The sequence below is a fragment of the Alligator mississippiensis genome, chromosome 1 (assembly GCF_030867095.1).
Source record: "Alligator mississippiensis isolate rAllMis1 chromosome 1, rAllMis1, whole genome shotgun sequence".
NCBI classification, from domain to species: Eukaryota; Metazoa; Chordata; order Crocodylia; family Alligatoridae; genus Alligator; species Alligator mississippiensis.
In genome coordinates this window covers 238,980,111-239,001,223 of record NC_081824.1, presented here as the reverse complement: position 1 = coordinate 239,001,223, position 21,113 = coordinate 238,980,111, and the positions used below count along the sequence as shown (strand labels likewise).

General features: G+C 47.4%; 1 long non-coding RNA gene across 1 annotated transcript; it reads right to left on the bottom strand.

Moving 5' to 3' along the window:
* Positions 1 to 233: 233 nt before the first annotated feature.
* LOC132250119 (uncharacterized) lies at positions 234 to 14,197 on the bottom strand. Its single transcript, XR_009461689.1, has 2 exons — positions 14,053 to 14,197; positions 234 to 1,639 (listed from the first exon to the last, which is right to left on the bottom strand). It is a non-coding gene; the product is annotated as an uncharacterized LOC132250119 (long non-coding RNA).
* Positions 14,198 to 21,113: the final 6,916 nt, after the last annotated feature.

Here is a 21,113-nt window from a genome sequence, read left to right as displayed (position 1 = left end):
GTTTAGGTTAGAGATCAGAGGGCAATATTTTACAGTTATGGTGGCCAAAATCTGGAACCAGCTTCCCAGGGAGGTGGTCCTCACCCCTACCTTGGGCATATTCAAGAGGAGGTTGCACCTGTCTGGGGTCTTGTGAACCCAGCATTCATTCCTGCCTGTGGCAGGGGGTCAGGCTAGATGATCTGTTCAGGTCCCTCCTGACCCTAGCTACTATTAAACTATGAAACAGCAGCTACAATAAATATGATTTAATAATAATAACAACAACGACAACAAAAGTGGATGCAATTGCTGGAGGTGCTGCCAAAGAGAATTAGGGGCACCTATTGAACTAAGAAAGAAACCTTAGTTCAATAAGTAAGGCATTTCCCAGGGTACTGGTTCCAAGTTCCAGTGACTAATTTGTCATCTTTGTCTTCCTAAAATGATAATAACAATACTTTCCCTCTTGTCCTTCCATTGGCAGTAATCCAAACAATCAGAACTCCTTACCACCAAATACCCAGAGCACCCAACTTCTTCCCCATTTCTTGCTACCACCTTCCAGTCCTCGTTGACTTCAATTAACAATTAACTCCAGCCAAGAACAAGCTCACACCTGCTGTTCCTCCCAAGCCCCATGCCCCCACCCCCCATTAATCTTAGAACAATCAACTTTCACTAGGGTGACCCCATCACTTGTGGTTTCTTCTTTGTATCTATCACTAGCATGTACTTAGACCTCCATTTTTATGGGCAGGTCCATGGTTTGCAGGGCCCCAGGAGGACCTGCCCCTATGTCCTACCCCAGGTGGGGTTTGTGGTGCTGTGTAACATGGGTCTTGTACAGGAAACCCTTGCTACAGTCAGTGCATTTATACAGCTTCTCCTTAGTGTGGATCTTCCAGTGCCAGACAAGATGGGAGCTCTGGATGAAGTTTTTCCCACACTCCACACACACATAGGGTTTCTCACCTGTGTGAGTCTGCTGGTGCTGCGCAAGTGTCAAGAAGTCACTGAAGCTCTTCCTGCAGGCAATACATTCAAATAGCTTCTCCACAGTGTGGGTTCACTGGTGGTTGCCCAGGTGTGAGTTGCGGTGGAAGCTGTAGCTGCAATCTCTGCAGTGGAAGGGTTTCTCCGTGGTGTGGGTTCTCTTATGGGTGGAGAGGTGGGAACTCACACTGAAGTTTTCTCCACACTCATTGCACATGTAGGGCTTTTCCCCAGTGTGTGTTCTCTGGTGTTTGATGAGGTCCAAGCACCAACTGAAGCCCTTGTGGTACTCTGGGCATTTGCGAGACTTCTCCTCAATCTGAGCAATCTCAGGGGGCACTAGGCTCAGGTTCTGACTAAAGCTCTCCCCCAGTGAGGAAATACAAAGGAACTCTGTCCGAGAGGAATCCTTGGGTGGAGATGATACCTTGTAGATCCTTGAAACCTCTTTCAGGATAAATGGGATTAACAACCTGTTTCTTATCCAGAAGATCTTCCAGTTGCTCTTCTGACATGCACTGACCCTCATAGGCCTCTTCCTCATCAGGGCTCTGGAAAACACAGTCTGAAAACTCCCCTGGTAATACACCATGCTGTTCCACGTTCTCAGGACAGTCTTCCAGGGGATTCTCCTCCTCATTCTCACTCACAATCTCATAATCTCCTTAACAAAAAAAGAAGCCAAACATAAATGTTTGGTAGAAAACAAATCTGAGGGAAGGAAATAACAAAAGGTACATGCCTCAACTAAATAAACATTAAGGTTGGATGTTGGGAGTAAACCTATTGAGGAAGAGAGCAATTCTGCTTTAATGTCACACATGAATGCTCAAAGATAAGCTAAGAGGAAGAACTCTGGCCAGAAGATAGCCAGAACTGGTGGAAAATCAGGAGTGAGGGTTTCCAGATCGGGAAACTATTGGTTTTAAACCCATTGGAAAGGTGAGGAAGTGTTGTGGAGGCTCTGCAGGAAATGCATGTTATTTCACTCAATTTGGGGATACGTTTGTCCTATTCCTTTCCTGTGTAGTCACCAAGAAGGATCTCCCTTTCCTCAGAGTCCTGGAGATATGGGGTGCACAGCTCTGTGGCTTGTTCCATCCAGGGCACAAGTTTAGAAATCCTGCTCATACCAATGAAAAGGGTCAGTATCACAATTAGTGAAATTGCCATTTTGTATTCATCAAACACTTGATGACTATGTAACTAGTTAAGAAAGAACATATTTCTTGGTGATCTGCCCTGTGGCTGTCTCCAGAGAAAAACTACCCTACATCTCCTCCTACACCACATAAACTACTGGATTTATTTGAATATAAGACAAGGTTTCTTCACCCAATCAACATGGGGGGAAAGGCACTCATCTTACATTTGCATACACAGAAACCTCATTAAATACAGTGTCTATTATTAAACTGCTGCCAAAAGCAGCATGTGATCAGTAATCTAAACCAACTATGACGTTTATTAAATAAAGCCAACACTGAGCATGACTATAAAGTACATGGTCCATATGAGGCAGACATGCTGATGGGAACTTTTTTTTGTTGTGGCCCTTAAAAAAAAAACTAGGCAGTTGCTCCCCCAGGAGCACCAGGCCAAGAGGTACTGCAATACCAGGCTGACGCTCAGAGGCCAGAGCAAGCTCCAACACTCCCCCGGTACCAAAAATGTTGTTAGGAACCTATTTTTATTACAAAACTAGAAGAAACTACATCAACGCAAAACTTGGCAACCTCCACGTACAACAATACCTTGTTCTTATTAAACACCCCATTTCACCATTAACACACTAACCTCTCATGAAACTCCCCAACCCAGGATTCACTCTGTCCCTTTCTCCTTTTGGAAGAAATACCACCATGCTTCTTTCCTGTATCTCTTTTCTGCCTTCTCCTTCCCCATCTTGTCTGCATCTTGATCCACATAATATTTCAATTTGTATATTGCCAACTCAAAACACTCTCTTCTGGTGAAAGCCAGTCCCTTGACCAATGACAGGTTTCTCACATTCCATACCACTACTGTTGCACAAAGTAGTACAGTGCTCAGTCTCTGTGTCTTCAGCCCTTTGGGTATTAACCCATACAGCACCATTTCATATGTTATATCACAGTTCTTAATGATTGCCCTCAAAAATCGACACAACTCCTCCCATACCCTTTGCACAAAAGGGCAGTCCCAAAATACATGTGGTACAGATTCTTCAGCCCCCATAACTCTCACAGGCACACCGCTGATCTTATCAAATCCCATTTATACTGATAGCCCCTCACAGGAAGAATATTCCATATCATCATCCATATAATATCCATATGTTCTCCTTTCACTCTATTATCTGTCACTTCTTTCCACACATTTGCCACCCATCTTTCCATCAGATCCCCAACTATTGTACTGTGTCTTTCTTTCTTATCATATTAATCACCTTCTTACTGTCTTTCAAGTACTCTAATCCCACTCCCTCAAGTTTGTTTACCTTTACAGAGCTCTCCATCTTTGCATAGTGGGCTGGTGGCTGCCACGCCCACAACGTTTTCCAATCTCCCCCATACACGCGCCATCTTCTTAATGTTCTTCCCGCCAGGTAACAACAGAAACATGCAGTCTTTCCCACCCTCTCCTTTGTCTCTTTACAGAACATACTTATAAATTAAGTATACACAAAAGCTTTCCAAATCTGGCATTATCCAACCTCCTAATTTCCTGGCTTTGTATGGCTCCATTCTGGCTACCCTTTCTCTTTCACTTCCCTTCCCAAAAATGCACATCTGCCTCTGTATCCTCCTTATCTGTCACCATGATGGTGGATACACCACTCCTGTGTAAAAGATGATCTACAAGAGTACTATTTTCACTGCAGCCACTTTAATCCTTGAAAGATAACATTCTACAGCTCCACAATCCCAAGATCTGCCTCGCTCTTATTTCTAATTTCTCCTCCTACAGGATTTTGTTCCTTCCCCTTTGGCATCCACTGGAATTCCCAAGATCTTGATTACACTCTCTACCACCCACAGCCCAAACTTTTGTAAATTCTCCAAATTCCCCACAATCATCAACATATTTTTCATCTTATTTAATTTCGCCCCTGATGCTTCACAATAGTCCTCAATATGCTTCAATATCCTCTAAATTGATATGTTGCCCTAAGCTACTATGTTCATGATTTCATAGATTTCATAGACATTAGGGCTGGAAGGGACCTTGGAAGATCATCGAGTCCAGCCCCCCGCCCAAAGGGCAGGAAGTCAGCTGGGGTCATAGGATCCCAGCAAGATAAGCATCCAGTTTGCTCTTGAAGGTGTTCAATGTAGGCGCTTGAACCACCTCCGGTGGCAGGCTGCTCCAGACCTTGGGGGCTCGGACAGTAAAGAAATTCTTCCTTATGTCCAGCCTGAAACAGTCTTGTAGTAGTTTATGACCATTCGACCTAGTTGTCATCCCTTGGGGCGCTCTGGTGAACAAACGTTCCCCCAGATACTGGTGGTCACCCCTGATAAACTTATAGGTGGCCATCAGATCACCCCTGAGCCTGCGCTTTTCCAGGCTAAAGAGCCCCAGGGCTCTCAGCCTGTCATCGTAGGGTCTGCTTCCCTGACCTCTGATCATGCGCGTGGCTCTTCTCTGGACTCTCTCAAGCTTCTCCACATCCTTTTTGAATTGTGGAGCCCAAAACTGGATGCAGTACTCCAGCTGCAGCCTCACTAAGGCCAAGTACAAGGGGAGAATGACGTCCCGGGATTTGCTTGAGAAGCATCTATGGATGCAAGCCAGCATTTTGGTCGCTTTACTAGCCACAGCATCGCACTGCAGGCTCATGTTCATCTTGTGGTCAATGATGACCCCCAAGTCTCTTTCTTGCATAGTGCTAGCCAACATAGCACTGCTGAGCCTATAAGGATGCTGTGGGTTTTTCTTCCCAAGGTGAAGAACCTTGCATTTATCAGCGTTGAACACCATCAGATTCTCGTCCGCCCACTTGCTGAGCCTGTCCAGGTCAGCCTGGATCACCCGCCTGTCTTCTGGCGTGGATGCTTTGCCCCAAAGTTTGGTGTCATCGGCAAACTTGGCCAGTCCGCTTCTGACTCCAGTGTCAGATCCTGTCCATATACTGCATTTACCATGTATCTTCTTAACATACATAATTTTTTGTACATAATTCTCAAACCATTTTTCTACCACACCCATCTCAAGTATGTCCATGTACATTTGAATAATTACTGCCCTCTCTCCTGTCTTGTCTTCCACAATAGAACTTATCCCTTTAAGTTCTTTTTCACCTACTGCTGCATACATTTTTGAAAAATCCTCATTACCTTCTTGGCTCCAATACAAATTTCCCAAGACTTCTGGTTAAGAAAGGTGACAAGGCTATTCAAATGTTCTTATTTAACATCCAAAACTTCAAATAATCTTTTCTCTATAAATTCATATCTGTTCATCATCCGACTTCTCTGTTCTCCTTCCACTGTTACTACTGTTCTTATTCTCAGCTGTAGATGACCTGTTGCTCCATCTCTCACTTCCTCCCATTTCTTTCCCTTTGTGGGTCTGACTTATTCCTCTTACTACTCATCTTCTTCCCTTGAACCACAGTTTCAGTCCTCATTTCACCCTCCTGACCTACACTCCTCCTCTTTTTCTGTTCTTGTTGCTGACTGAACTCTTCCTTCATTGCTTTCTTCAATAAAGCCTTGTCCAAAACTACCAATCCCACCACACCACTTTCCTACCTTCTTTCATTCCTTCTTCCTCACCTTTGTGCATCCTCCATCAGACTCTCAATCTTTACTTCTGCTCTCCAATTTGCTTCTCCTGGTCCACTTTCCCTCCCATACCTGTCAGTCTTCTCCCCAAAACTGCTGCCAACGCTGTTTCGGGCTCCAAGAACTTCTCCTCTTTCTCCATCCTGATACTGCCATTACTAACCTCCTAGTATCAATCCAAGCAGTAGACCAGGTCTGCATCCAGCCACACTACACTTGATCTTAGCCAAGGGATGGACAAGAAGCTATGCCACTAATGGGACCCCACCACAAAGATAAATTAGTACAGCCCAACTAAATAAGAGAAATGGTAGTACTCCTTGAGTGCAGTCCCCCTCCACGCCCACTCTCTTTCCGTTCCTGGTGAGCCACTACACTGCATATATATATATATATATATATATATATATATATTTGGAATTTGGACTTCCACTTCACTCCACAGCTGAGCTATGTCTTTCTTTCCCATTTTCAATCATTCCTGGTTTTTCACCAGCCTTAGAAATGTTGTTTGCTAGACTAAATGGGGTAAACAGTTCACCCAGACAGTTCACCCAGAATCCTTCTGTTAGCCTCTCTCTCCGCCTGTTGCATATGATTAGTGCATCTCCATGAGGTGAAGCAAGACCAGGTTGCCCTGCACCTCATCTACAAATACATTTTTGGAGGATCCCAAGACTCGTGACAAGAACACCTAGTTCCAGTCATGCCTGGGGGACTAATTAGTATGTGGATTCTTTGTGGGAGATATCAGGAGTACACACACATACTGACAGCGCTCAGACATGGGGTCACCATGGCTTGAAATGCTGTTGACTCTACAGGGGCTGTGACAAATCCTGAGCCTTTTGTTTTTAGACTACTATTGTGCATAGCTTGTACTATATATAAGAAGATGCCAAAGTGCTACTTTAAAAAGTGTGTTTATGGAGTATATGTACTAAAACTTGCACCCATTTCAAAAAGGTAAAAGGCATAATTTCTGGAAGAACGAAGTATATGAGTACTATATGCAAATTGCTATAGCTATGTTCATTTCTAGATCAGTTTTTTCAAATCTGTTCCTTATTTCCATGTTCTCAAGGAAGCCAGGGTCTGACAGTAAGGAATGGAGAAGCTGCAGGGAGAAGTTGGGGAGAGAGGGCAAAGGGGCTATCTGACCCCCAGATTTATTTTCCCGGCTGTAGCAGTGGGAGGTTGACAAATTCAAGACAAACCTCCAATAATTAGATTCTATACCTGGAATATTCCATCAAATTTATAAATTTTCCATATACAGAGTCTAATTATTGGGGGGGTTGTCTTATAATTAGGGTCATCTTATATTTGAGTAAATATGATAGTATATATGCAGTACAAGATGAGAATTAAATATGAAATGTATCCAAAACACACAGGAACAGGCTCAAGGAGAGGAACAAAGTAAGCATACATCAACGCAGATGGCTACACTTTGTTTTGGAAGGATGGGGTTGAGAGAAAATGTGTTGATGTATACTTACCTTATTCCCTTGCTTGTGCATGTGTGTTTCGGGTACATTTCATATTTCACCTTTCACCATGAACTACATGTGCCCCCAGAGGCTGGGCAGGCACGGTAACCACCAGCAGGAGGGGGTGGTGGTGTCAGCAGGGGCATGGCAGTGGCAAGCAGGGAGCTCCCACAGGCAGCCATGGCAGGCTGAGTGGGGAGCTTCCACAGGTGGCCACACCACCCCCTACGCATTGCCAATGCCTTTTATCTTTACCCAAATACATTCAGATCCACTACCTTTTTCTTCCTGAACCAGGGAGCAAGTATACTTACTTTTAACACACTGCCCTGTATGTTGAAAATAAGTACACTTGATCCCTGGTTCAGGAGGAAGGTAGTGGATCAGAATGTATTTGGGTAAATATAAAAGGTGAAAGATACATCACCAATATAATGATGTGGATTTACTACAGATCACCAAGGCAGGAAGAAGAGGTCAATGATGCACTCTTCCAGAAGGTGACAAGGTTATCCAAAAGTTATGAGAAGACACTGATGGGAGACTTTCACTTTCTAGATACCTGAGGGGAGAATAATAAAGCCAAGTATAAGGATGGGAGCACAATTCAGAATGATCTTGACAGATGGGAAAGCTGGGCTGGAGCTAACAGGGTGAAGTTCAATGCTGACAAACGCAACATGCTATAACTCAGGAAGAATAATCAAAAGTATAGACACAAAGTGTGTAACACCTGGTTGGATGTCAGCACTATGGAGAAAGATCTGGGAGTCTTGGTGGTTCAGAGACTCAGTATGAGCCTGCAATGACACAGCTGCACAAAAGGCAAATGTGCATTTGCACTGCATCAGTAGAAGCATTTGGTGCAAAACACAAGAGATGATAGTGCCTTTTTATGTGGCACTGGTTAGGCCTTCTCTAGTGTACTGTGTGCAGTTTTGGGCTCCACATTTAAAAAATGATATGAAATCAGACAGGGTCCAGAAGCAGGAAACAAAAATAATAAAGGACTTGGAAGGTGAGCCATAGATGGAGTGGTTGAAGGAAATAAGCAAGTTCAGCTCGGAAAAAAGGCATTTATAGGGGGACATGATAGTCACCTTCAAATACATGAAGGGCTGCTATAAAGGAGAAAAAGAGCACTGTCTCTTGCTGCAGAGAGCAGGATATACACCAATGGCTTGAAGTTGCAGCAAAGTAGGTTTAGATGGAATATCATGAAAAGCTTCTTCACTGTTACAAACAATGAGGCAGTGGAATAGACTGCCTAAGGAAGCTGTGGAATCTGCATTGTTAGAGTGCTCGAGAACAGGGTAGACAAGCATTGGTCAGGGATGATCTAGCAATAATACCTATGCTCTACTATGGGTGTTTCTCATACTCCTGAGCTTTGCTGGTTGCCTCATGAGGATGGGAAGGATTTTTTCCCCCTTCTTTGGCTACATATTAGGGGTTGGGGGGGAGGGGGAGTTTTTGCCTTCCTCAGAAGCATTGGGTGTTGACTGCAGCCAAGGCTTGGGATTTTGAGTGGGGTGTGCCAATGCTTCTGCTGGGGCTAAAATCTAGAGGTTCTTGGCTAGAGGGCCTTGCCCCTCTGCTCAGGGTCAAACCAGTTGCCATATTTGGTATCAGAAAGGAATTTTACACCATGGTCAGATTGGTACAGATTGTCGGGAGTTTTGCCTTCTGCTGTAGTGGGAGGCGTGGCCCACTTGGATGTCTCAAGCATAGTTTAACAAACCTCATAGCAGCATGACACTGGCCACTGCTGTCCCCCTGCTTAACCTGTGGCAGGTCAAGGTACTATGATTTGTGGCTATGTGACAGGGTTGCCTGTATAGATTTAGTAATAGGTTATGCAAGGATTTGTATGGGATGGTTTGGAGAGGAATGATCCTGTCTCAAGCCAGAGGCTGGACTCGATGACCTCCTGAGGTCCCCTCCAGTCTACTTTGTTATGATTCTGTGATTCTTCCTGTCAGAAACTGAGGGGGAGCAGACACAAGGTGTGGTGAAGCCATTTCCCTCACCCTTCTGATACAAAACGCATGAACAATTAATGCATCCCAAGACTGGGGAGACACTGTGACAGCAAGCAGGGACTGCTTGCAGCCACTGGCAGCGGTGTCAGCAGTGGGGGAGCGGGTGGCAAGTGGTGAGTGAGGACTACCTGCAAACTCCACCAGCCGCATTGGCAGCGGGGATGAGGGGTGCAAATGGTGACTGCCCACAGAAGCCAGCAGCAGCCAATCTCGGGGGGGGACACATGCCCCTCCATTGACTCCCTACGCATTGCCTATGACAAAAATGTCTGTATAAAGCAGAACACGGCCTCTTATTCCAGATAGAAATGAAGGTGGCAGAAATGGAGAGGAAGGGTGATGAGGATTATCATACCTCCCCACTCTTCCTCCTGACAGCAGGTGGGTGAGGGGTCTGTGAGGGCAGCATCCCCTTTCCTTATGTCAGAACCAGGTGTAGAAATGACAAGCTAAAAGATCCATCAGCCTCCTGACAGAAACAGGAGGCATTCCCCATGAAAGAAGACAAACCCCATTTCTTCTAAATAGGGGAAGCTCTCCCACAAAGGGGCTCTTGAAGTGAGCAGTGGAATTCACCATCCCTCCATCTGTACCCACACTTGGGTGCTGTCTCTTCTCCCAGACCTGCTCTCTCGCTCTCCTGGGGCTCAGCTGAGACTTCTGCATTTGACTTACTACTGCATATTTACACAATCTCTACAGCTTGCTACACAGCCAGTGTAATATACTAAATGACTAACTGATAGGGCCCAAAAAGTAATTATTAACTCCCTTGCTTGCAAACTTTAAATCAAGCTTGGATGCATCAATAAAGCACAAGCTCAACCAGAAGTCACAAGCTTGATGCAAAAAGCACAAGGTGAAAATGTACAGCCTCCTTAGCCAGAAATCAAGCTAAATAATTGTTCTTTTGGCCCTGAAACATCTATTCAAATATATATAAAAGATCCATCACAAAGATATCTGGATATTAAAGATAAGTTCAGTCAATGAAGTAATTTTGGAGGGAAGAAGACAGAAACATGTCGTTCTAAAGATGTCCTTGCCTTTCCATTTTCCTGTTATCATCCCAGCAGGGGTGATGGACAGAAATATGGGAAAGAGGAAGAGCCTGGGACTTTAAACAAAAGTGGCTAGAATCCCCTTGCCCTTGTCACCTGCATCTGTGCAAAGCGTCAAGTTGTAACACGATACCATTCTGGTTTGGTGACATTTTATGGCCCCTTTTTTGTATGTGTTAACAACTATACAAGGTTCAAGGCTACTGACAATCAATATTATTAAATCTTTCTAGTAGTTAAGAAGCACTGTTCTTACCAGACACCAAGCATGCAACAAGGTAGTTGATTAGTACACAGGTGTGAATTGAGAAGCTCACTGGTTTGTTAAGCTAGGTTTTCATCCTGCTATCAGTTTCCTATGATATATTTAAATGCCAAATGGCTCTTTGGCACCAGACATACACCTACAGATGCATTGGAACCCATGATACCAGAGAGCTGTCTTTCCCTTTGCAGGCTCCAGTTAGCAAGTTACCAGGGCCAGAGAAGGAGGGAGGGAGGAACAGAAGCAAGTAAAAGGTGAATTTTTAATGGGATGCTGACACTGAAACTTGAGAGTTACACTGTGATTGCATTGACTCTGTATAGTACCTTACATCAAGGCACTTTATATTCATTACTGAAGACCACCAATGGAAAAGGAGATTGGCTCTTTTTGCTTCTTTATGATGGATAAAGACAGCCTAGAAAGTTAGAAAAAAATAAGTGAGGGGAGGTGGAGCTTCGTTTTGTTTAGCATTAAAAAAACTGGCTTACTTGGGAAGACTTTATGGGTGACCTCAAAACTGATATCTGAACAAAGGAAAGAGAGAGAATGGGGGGGGGGAGAGGGAAGTGGGGTTCCCCCTTGAAGACAAAGTACTTTTTAAAAGCCACTTTAACTCCAGCCATCAGTGAGTATTTTAGAGAAAGGATGTCTCTGCAATCACCTACCACCATGAAACTGTACACTACGTGGGTAGCGTAAACTCTCCTCCCTAATCAGAGCCAAGAAAGCTGCCCCTGGGTGAGGCTGAGAGAGGGGGCAGAGGAGGAGTGCTCCCCATTGCCCCACTTCAGGGCCATCTTCTGCCTGCCAGAGATCTCCTGGCCCAGGCAGCAATTTCATCCCGGCTCAGACTGCCCACCTGTGTCCTCTTAAAGCCCAAACATGTTCAAAAGGAGCTGTGGAGACCTCAGCCAGGAGTGTTGCCGGCTCTGTCCTTCTCAGATGTGCGACCACTAGAAAGCAGCACCCCACAGGGTGGCCCAAGCACGGGGGATGGAGCTGTGCCCTCTCTTCTCTGGCCCTTTGTCTTCCTACACCAGGGCCCTTGCCACTGCCCCGCTGGACCCTGCCTCAGCCCAGGCACCGGCCTGCAGTGCTGGGGCGGCCAGGGCAGGGCAGGGCAGGGGAGCAGGAGGGAGCCGTCCCCCCGGCCACAGCTGGCCACATAGGTGGCTGCCATTAGTTGCCACTTGCCCAGTTGCCCTCAAGGATGTCCCAGGGCAGTGCCAGCACCTTCCTGATTCCCTCCCATGAGAGGAAGTGACTCCAAATGCTGGGGGCTGCCCCACAGGTGGGAGACGTGCGAGCCCTGGCTGAGCCCCCTCTGCAATTTGGTTTCAGGTTGCAGCGGCTATTTTCTGAAAAAGACACCTTTCAGGCAGGCAAAGGTTAAACAAAAAGGAAATCCCTCCCCGCAATCCTGCAGCTGCAGACATCATTGTCAAAGTGTCAAGAGCCCCGATTCAACGACCAGCAGAGGTGGTTTGGAGAACAGAGGCCTTGAACCTGACTGACACAGAGAAGTCAGGCTGGCAGGGCCCACAAGAGCATCTACCCCAACCAGGCACTGAGGGAGAAAACAGAGAGGGGTGGGGGAAGGCTTGCATCTTTTCTAAAATTGCAACTAGGGTTACAAGATTTAATAGTGATTGCCAAAAAGAAAAAAGGAGGCAAATTTTAAATACTTGTGCAGCGCTGATCCAACAGCCATTGCAAACTGAACATAGCTCCAGCCAGCCTAGACAAAATAATAAAGGTTAAGACCCAGAAAGGCCACATAAATAGACAAAGGGGGAAATAAACAAGACAATAGGTAAGGATTATGAGCAACAGACAAGAAATGAAAGGTGTTTTGTGTTTGCATGAGTGAAATTTGCCCCCACGCCTCCATCAGCCACAATGGAGAATCAGATAGAAAGGGAAATTAGGTACAGGATTACATACTTTAAAAATGTTAGGATGATGTTTTCTTTTCCTTTACTTGGTAAGTTTTTGTGGAGGGTTAATCCTGCAAACAGCATAAGAAATTTTACACACCCATGGGCTTGCAGTGAATGTAGAAAGCTGGTTTATCACGGCTTAGGCTCAGCTCACAGGCAGCACCTGAAGTCTGACTGAACAGAGAGGTGGGAGGGAGGCTTCAGCACCCCTGCATTCAGCACAGTTCATCTCCAGTGATTTTGGGGGGAATGAAGATCATTATGTAAGACAGTGAGAGTCATAAATCAGCCCACACCATCCCCTACTGTCCTTCCAATCCCCTTCCCCTGCCAGATGTGCTGATCTTTTTCCTGCTCCATGCTCTGCCATATCTGCCAAGCCCTTTTCTGCTTCCCAAACAATCTGCTTTGTTTTCTGCTTCCTGTTCTGTCTGCTGTGCTGCCTCCTGTCCTCTCTCAGATCTGTTGCATGCCACACAGGTTGGCCACCTCTGATGTAAGAACATAATTGTCATACTGGGTCAGATGATCTAACACAGTATCCTGACTCCAGTGGTATCAAGTCGCAGATGCTTTTGACAGAATATTTGGGCACATCTTGAGTGATCCATCCCATTATACGCTAAGTCGTGTCCCCCAGCACTCTCACCATTTTTGTTGCTGTCTGCTGGACTCTCTCCAATTTGTTCACATCCTTTCTGTAGTGGGGGGCTGTAACAGGAGGCCTTCTTGGGGCCGATTTGACTTTGGTAAGTCCCACCTGTAACACCCACCTGTTCTGGGCCAACTGCCGGCCTTCTCAGCTGCCACGCCTTATTGTTATCTAATTAATTATCTTAATTAGGTGGGAGGCTGCCCATTTCTTGCCCTGATGCCAGGGGGCAATATCTGTGTCTCCGTTCCTCCCCTACATTGCACCCCAAGCCTCACAGATGGCATCCACTGATGTTAATCTCACTGGCCCCACACTGGGCCCCAGAATCCTCCAGTTCAGACCTCAACTGGATCCCTCCACTCAGGCAGCCTACCCTGCCCTCATTTGGGGCTGCCTAGCTCCCTGAAACTATTTCCCCTGTCGTGCATGGTCCCCCCGGGACCTTTGTCCATACAGGCCCTGGCCTTGCCTTCAAGTCCAGTCAGAATCCCAGACCTCCAGCTCTGGGCACCCCTCACAGTGGGCCCCTAGCCCTTTTGAGCGTTCTGGTCCTCACCCCAGCATTGATCAGTTGAGGGTACTCTACATCAGGCCCCTGAGCCTCTAGCTCCACTCTCGCTCCTGGGTCTGCCTTCTGGCCCTACTAGTGAGTGACCCACACAGTTGTGGGAGCTGGGGTTAAGGCACCCTGACCAGCCTTTAACCAGGGTAGTAACTGGCCTGGCATATTCTGGGGGCTCCCACGCCATTGACAGCCCCACCAGGCCGCCCACTCTCAGCAGGGTGCAATTTTAGGTCATGCCCAGGACCAGGAGCCTCTAAGCCATGCCCTACAGCTCCTGCCCTTACCTCCAGGATAATACATGAAGCCTTACAGCCAGGAGATGTTGCTGCCTTGCCTGCCAACAGGAAACTGGTCTGTTTATATAGGCAGCCAGGGATCTAAAATGGCTGCTGCAATCAAGCACTGGCTGGCTGCTTGGCTCAGGTCTTAAAAAGGCAGGCACAAACAGTGCCCTGCTACAGGAGCCCAAAACTGAACACAATACTTCAGATGTGACCCCACCAGTGCTGAAGAGAGGGGAATAATCACTTCCCTTGACCTGCTGTCAACACAGCTGCCAATGCAGCCTTAACCTTCTTTGCAACAAGGGCACAAAGCTGGCACATACTCAGTTTATTGTCCACTGTAACCCCACAGGTCCTTTTCTGCAGAGCTGCTGCTCAGCCAGTCAATCCCCAGCCTTTCCTGGTGCATTGGATTATTCTGTCCTCCATGCAGGACTTTGCACTTGTCGTTGAACCTCATGAGATTCCTTTTGGCCCAATCCTCCAATTTATTTAGGTCACTCTAAATCCTAGTCCTACCCTCCAGCGTATCTACTACTCCCCCCAGCTTGGTGTCATCTGCAGACTTGCTGAGAGTGCACTCTATGCCATCTTCCAGGTTGTTGATGAAGACATTGAACAAAACTGGAGCACATTGGGACATGACCGAGCCCTGGGGCACTCCTCTTGATATGGGCTGCCAATTAGACATTGAGCCATTGATTACTACTCTCTGAGCCTGATGCTCTAGCCAGTTTTCTATCCACTTTACAGTCCCATTCATCCAGGCAGTACTTCCTTTGCTTGCCTGCAAAATGTTGTGAGAGACTGTATCAAATGCCTTCCTAAAATCGAGGTACACCATATGCACCACTCTCCCTGCATCCACAGAGCCAATCATCTCACCAATCAGGTCAGTCAGGCATGACTTGCCCCTGGTGAGTCTATGCTGACTGTTCCTAATCAACTTTTTTTCCTCCAAGTGCTTAGAAATAGATTCCCTGAGGATCTGCTCCATGATTTTTCCAGGGACTGAGGTGAGGTTGACTGGTCTGAAGTTCCCTTTCTTAAATATGGGCACTGTGTTTGCCCTTTTCCATTCATCCAGGACTTCTCCTGATAGCCATGAATTTTCAAAGATGATGGCCAATGGCTCTGCAATCACATCATCCAACTCCCTCAGAACACTTGGATGTATCATCTGGCCCCATGGACTTGTACACGTCCAGCTTTTTTAAGCAGTCCCTAACCTGTTCTTTCACTTCTGAGTGCTGCTCACCTCCTCCCCAAACTGTGCTACTTGGTGCAGTAGTCTGGGAGATGACCTTGCCTGTGAAAACTAAGGCAAAAAAGGCATTGACCACTTCAGCCTTTTCTGCCTCCCCTATTCAGTAGGGAACTCACACTTTCCCTGATCCACCTTTTGCTACCAAAATACTTGTAGAAACCCTTCTGGTTACTCTTCAAATCCCTTGCTAGCTGCAACTCCAATTGCACTTTGGTCTTCCTGACTTCATCCCTGCATGCCTGAGTAATACTCTTATATTCTTCCCTAGTTATTTGTCCAAGTTTCCACTTCTTACAAACTTCTTTTTTGTGATTTAGTTTTCCAAAGATTTCCCTGCTAAGATAATCTGGTTTTCTGCCATACTTACTAGCCTTCCTGTGCATCAGGATGGTTTGTTCCTGCACTCTCAGTAAAGCTTCTTTAAAGTACAGCCAGCTCTCCTGGACTCTTCTCCTCAGTCTGGCTTCCCAGGAGATCCTGCCCATAAATTCCCTGAGCGAGTCAAAGTCTGCTTTTCTAAAGTTCAGGGTTGTTACTCTGCTGCTTTCCAGCCTTCCTTTCTTCAGGATCCTGAACTCAGTCATCTCGTGGTCACTGCTGCCCAAGCTGCCATTCACTAGTACATTCCCCACCAATTCTTCCCTGTTTGTGAGTAGCAGGTCAAGAAGGGCATGACCCCTAGTTGGCCGCTCTAGCACTTGCACCAGAAAGCTGTCCCCAAGACTCTCCAAAAACTTCCTGGATTGCCTGAGCACTGCTTTATTACCCTCCCAGAAGATGTCAGGGTGGCTGAAGTCCCCCATGAGAACCAGGGCCTGTGACTGGGATATTTTCATTAGCTGTTTGAAGAAAGCCTCATCTATCACTTCCTCCTGGTCTGGTGATCTATAGCAGACACACCACAACATCACCCTTGTTGCTTTCCCTTCTGACACTAACCCAGAGGCTCTCCACAGGCCTATCTCCAGCTTCATACGGGAGCTTTTTTACATAAAGTGCAACTCCTCCTCCTCTTCTCCCCTGTCTCTCCTTCCTGAACAGTTTGTACCCATGGCAGTGCTTCAGTCATGCGAGCTATCCCACCAAGTCTCTGTTATTCCAATCATGTCATAGTTCCTTGACTGTGTGAGGAGTTCCAGTTCTTTCTGCTTGTTTCCCAGGCTCCATGCATTTGTGTACAGGCACCTGAGGTAACTAGTTGATTGTCCTGATTTCTCAGGAAGTATGAGTGCACCTTCCCTGTTGCCCCCTCCTGCTTGCTCTTCCTTCAGATCTCTCTCTTCCCCACTTACCTCAGGGCTCTGGTCTCCATCTCCTAGTGAACCTAATTTAAAGCCCTCCTCACTAGCCCTTCTCACAGTGAGCCTGTCTGCAAAGACTCTCTTCCCTCTCTTCATCAGGTGGATCCCATCTCTTCTGAGCAATCCTTCTTCTTGAAAGAACATCCCATGGTCAAAGAAGCCAAAGCCCTGCTGCCAACACCACCTGCACAGCCAGGTGTTGATCTGCAGGATACACCTGCTCCTTCCTCGGCCCTTTCCCTCGACTGAAAGGATTGATGAGAACACAACCTGAGCCTCAGACCCTGTCACCCTTGCACCCAAAGCCCTATAGTCACTTTTGGGACACTCAGGGTGTCTCCTGGCAGTATCATTGGTGCCCACATGAATGAGTAGAGGGGGGTAGTAGTCAGAGGGCTGGAAGAGCCACAGTAGTCCCTCTGTGACATCTCAGATCTGGACAAGCAGCAGACCTCCTGAGACAACAGGTCAGGTCAGCAGATGGCTCCCACTGTCCCCTGCAGAAGAGAGTCTCCAGCCACCACCACCCATCACTTCTTCTTGGTGGTGGTCATCTCAGTCCTTCCCACCTTGATGAGGCCTGACCTATCTTCTGCTGCTGTTGGAACATGATCCTCCATCTCTGCTGTTAGGGCTGCATATCTGTTCTCCAGATGAACCACTGCAGGTGAAGGTGAAGATCTCTGATTGCTGCCAGAATTCACAAGCCTCCAGCTCCCAACCTCTTTGGTGTCCATGTCCTGTCTCTTTGCTGGACCATTCCCCTGCAATATCTACTTTACCTACAAGCCAATTCCTAAAAGCAAACTTCTAAATATCATATTCAAGCCATCAATACTGACTGACATACAAGTGCTTGGCTGGGACTGTGCGACCAGAAGGTGGTCAGATCATCCTATTACCCCTTCGGGAGAAAAATAAGTAAGTAAATAAGACAGAGAGGCTGCTATAATTGTAAGTGGAAGCAACTTTCAAGTATTTTGAAAATGCTAGTGTCAGAAGGTTGCTTTTGACCGCCCTCACCCCTCCTCCTAAGAATAGAGTGGACATCCTAGAAAGTAGAAGAAAGCTTAGCAATGACAATTAACAGATTTTTAAAGCAGGGAAGTGTTTAGAGGCAGTTAGAGCGCAGCTGTGTAAACAAAGGGTGTTTTTTTCTTAGAAGTTATTTTAAGCAGGAGAAGTCTCAACCCAGGGGAAAAATGGGTCTTATCATTGAGTCACCTGCTCTTTCAGACACAAGGACTTTGAAGTTCTTTTTAGAACTAACAGGGTTCCCAAAAGATTGCATGTGGTTTGCTGATGGATCTAGTTGTTATGAAAAGGAACCCTGAAAAACAGGGTTCACTGGGATAAATGTAGAACAGGCTGCAGAGACAGTAGCTTTGTTGTCAAAGAAAAGTTAGAGCTTTGGCAAATTGGTTGCTCATAAAGAAAGACCAGAAGGGACCACTGCTGGAGATGAGCATGGATTGGGAAGGACATGGTTAAGGCAGTGCCATCAAAGTTATGAAAGTCCTCTTAAAAGGAAGAAAGGCTACAAGTTAAGGGAGACCTATAGAATAAATGTTGAGGCCAAAAGAGAGGCCAGGAGAAAGAGTGGGACCAGATGGGTCCAGAAGCTCTGAGTGAAGCCAAGGAAGACAGCAGATGAGAGGTCTGAAGCTCAGGAGGGGCAAGTGTTAGCAGGGCCAGGGGGCCAGGTCTCACTGGCCCAGGAGTGAGGCCAGGACCCAGGGAGGGGTCAAAATCCAAGGGACACAGCTGGAGACCAAGGGGCCCAGGAGCCCATAGCCCAGAAAGGATCTGGAGGATCCCTGAGAGACCAAGGGGCCTGGCAATTCAGACGTGGGGCCAGGGGTCAAAAGGTACAGGAGAAACCACTGCAGAGACTGCTAAAGCCTGGAGTGTCTGGAGATCTGAACTGGCCCAAGGTGGGGCCAGAGTCTTGGAATGGATAAGCCAAAGGTCCATGTGTGGCCACAGCTTGAGTACAAAGGGGCCAGGGGGCCTGGTGATGAGAAGGGATCCTGGTTTTCCCTGATTAAAAGTCATAAACTCTCTGATAAAAAAACCCCAAATCTGTGATAAAAACTAAAGGCCCCCACAGCCCCCTCCCCCCCACAGCCCTGCTAGTGCCCCTCACTCCCCCATACAGCCTCCCCAGTCCTGCTCGTGCCCCTTACTCCCCCCACAACAGCCCCCCAGCCCCACACATGCAGGCACAGGCACAGACACACAGACAAAAACACACACACAGACATACACCTGCCCCCAGCAGGCAGGTGTGTGTGGGTGGACACACCATGGTGCACCCTGCCCCCCCTTCCCCCCCCCCCCCCCAGTTCCCCACCTTGACTCACTCTGTGCCTGCTCCCAAGAGCAGAGCTCAGGAGTGAGGGCAGCAGTGCCCCTCTCTGGGCCACACACATGCTGCCCAGCTGGAAGGCATGGGGGGGATGCATGCAGCAGCCACCACCACCACTGCACTGTTGCCACCACCCCTCACGCTGCTTGCCAGCAGCCAGCGGCAGGAAAGCTGCAAAGGATGCAGTAGTATGGTGGTGGCCACTGCATACAAGCCCCCCTTCCTCCCCAGCTGGGTGGGCATGTGCAGCTCGCAGAGGGGCACCACTGCCCTCACCCCCTGGCTCTACTCCAGCAAGTGGTGTGGGGTGTGGCAGTGGCAGTGCAGTGGTGCTGGCACATGGTGGCTGCCACTACCACCACGCTGCTGCTGCTGGTGGTGGCTGGCACCGCACTGCCGCCCGCTGCCACCACACTGCTGCTGGCAGCTGCCCCCACACTGCACCTCTGCTCACACACAGTGGCAGCCACCAGCACCACTACACCACCGCCACCATGCCCTGTGCCAGTTACCCAGAGCAGGGGTGAGGACAGCAGTGCCCCTCTGCAGGCCTTACATGCCTGCTCGGCCAGGAAGGAGGCAGAGCTCACATGCAGCAGCCACCACCACACCACCATGCCCCACATCCCGTGTGGCTTTCCCACCACCGGCTGCAGACAAGTGGTGCAAGGTGCAGCAGCAGCGGTGCAGTGGTGGTGGTGGCTGCCACATGTGAGCTCCCCTTGCTTCCTGGGTGGGTGGCACGTGTGCGGCCCACAGAGAGGCACTGCTGCCCCACCCCCACCCTGCTCCTGGGAGTGGGCACAGAGTGAGCTGAGGTGGGGGGCCAGCAGTGCCCCTCCACTGCTGTGCCCCAGGCATGCTCTGTTCCCCCCCACCTCCCCACCTATCCACCCTCCTGCCCAGACTGAGGGAGGGGAAGGTATTGGGGGAAGCCCCACCAGGAATGCCTATCAGTCAGCAGGCACTCCAGGTCTTCCTCCAACACATCCTTGTGCCCTCAGGCCCCAGCCAGCTTCCCCAGTTGCTGGGTTACAAGATGCTGAGGCAAAAGGCCAAATTGGAGGGAGCATGGGTAACATTCAACTATGGTTAAAAGTTCTTCGCAATGTCCAGCTCATTGGAACCCATGATCATGAATGCCATCATACTTTTCCCAGGATGACTGGTAGATGTCCTTCCCATAATCCCATTAAACATTCCAGGTAATTTTCTTGATTATGCTCTAATTTTGATATGAAGGTTTAATACCTTCAAGGACAGGACTGATGGATAAAGAATGACATTTGGAAATTTGCTTTTAGAAACTGGCTTGCATTAGGTTAATGGTCCAGGGGAATGGCAAGAGTGAATGGGTTTCTAAAGTCTGTTTGTGGTAAAGATTCACATTCACATCATTGTATCAGACAAACAGGCATATATAGCCTGGGAAATTGAAAACATGCAGCACTATGTTCCCTGAAAACTCATAACAAGATATGAACATGCAGAATTAGCATCAGGTCACAATGACCAGCTGTAGCTTGCTGAAAAAATCCTGCTTTTGGTGGAATGACCAAATTAGGAGACTAGAAATGCCCAAATTGAGATACCAGTAAAAGGTCAAATTAAGATGTATGCATGTGATGGTTTAGGAAAACAAAGGATTATGCTGACAGAGCAAAATGTGAACAGCATGATGACCACAGGAAAACCAATCAACAGTACTCAGAAATGAAGTGATCAGGAGAAAGAGAATATAAAAGGTGGGATCCTGAGGTCACTGGGGGTGGAGAATGCACCAATGGCCCATTTCACCATCCCTGTTGGGCGGGGGGGAGGGTCACGGAGAATTGTCCCCAAACCTCCAAGACTGCTGATGTTCTTCAAGAAAGAACCAAAAGTGGAATTTGTGTACCTAACAGGTGTACCATGTCTTGTGAAACCCTAGCACTAGTAAATAAGTATTATTGCTCACATTAGTTTTATTTGCTTTCAGTATGTATCAATCAAATTTGTCTGTTCTTGAACAGTGTCATGGTTGGGCCCATGCAGAAAAAGGTATGAGGACTGATTTGTAAATCCATTGCCAACAACTGTAAGCTGATAGATGTGAGTGAGTCAGGGGGTGGTCAGAGTGCATGTG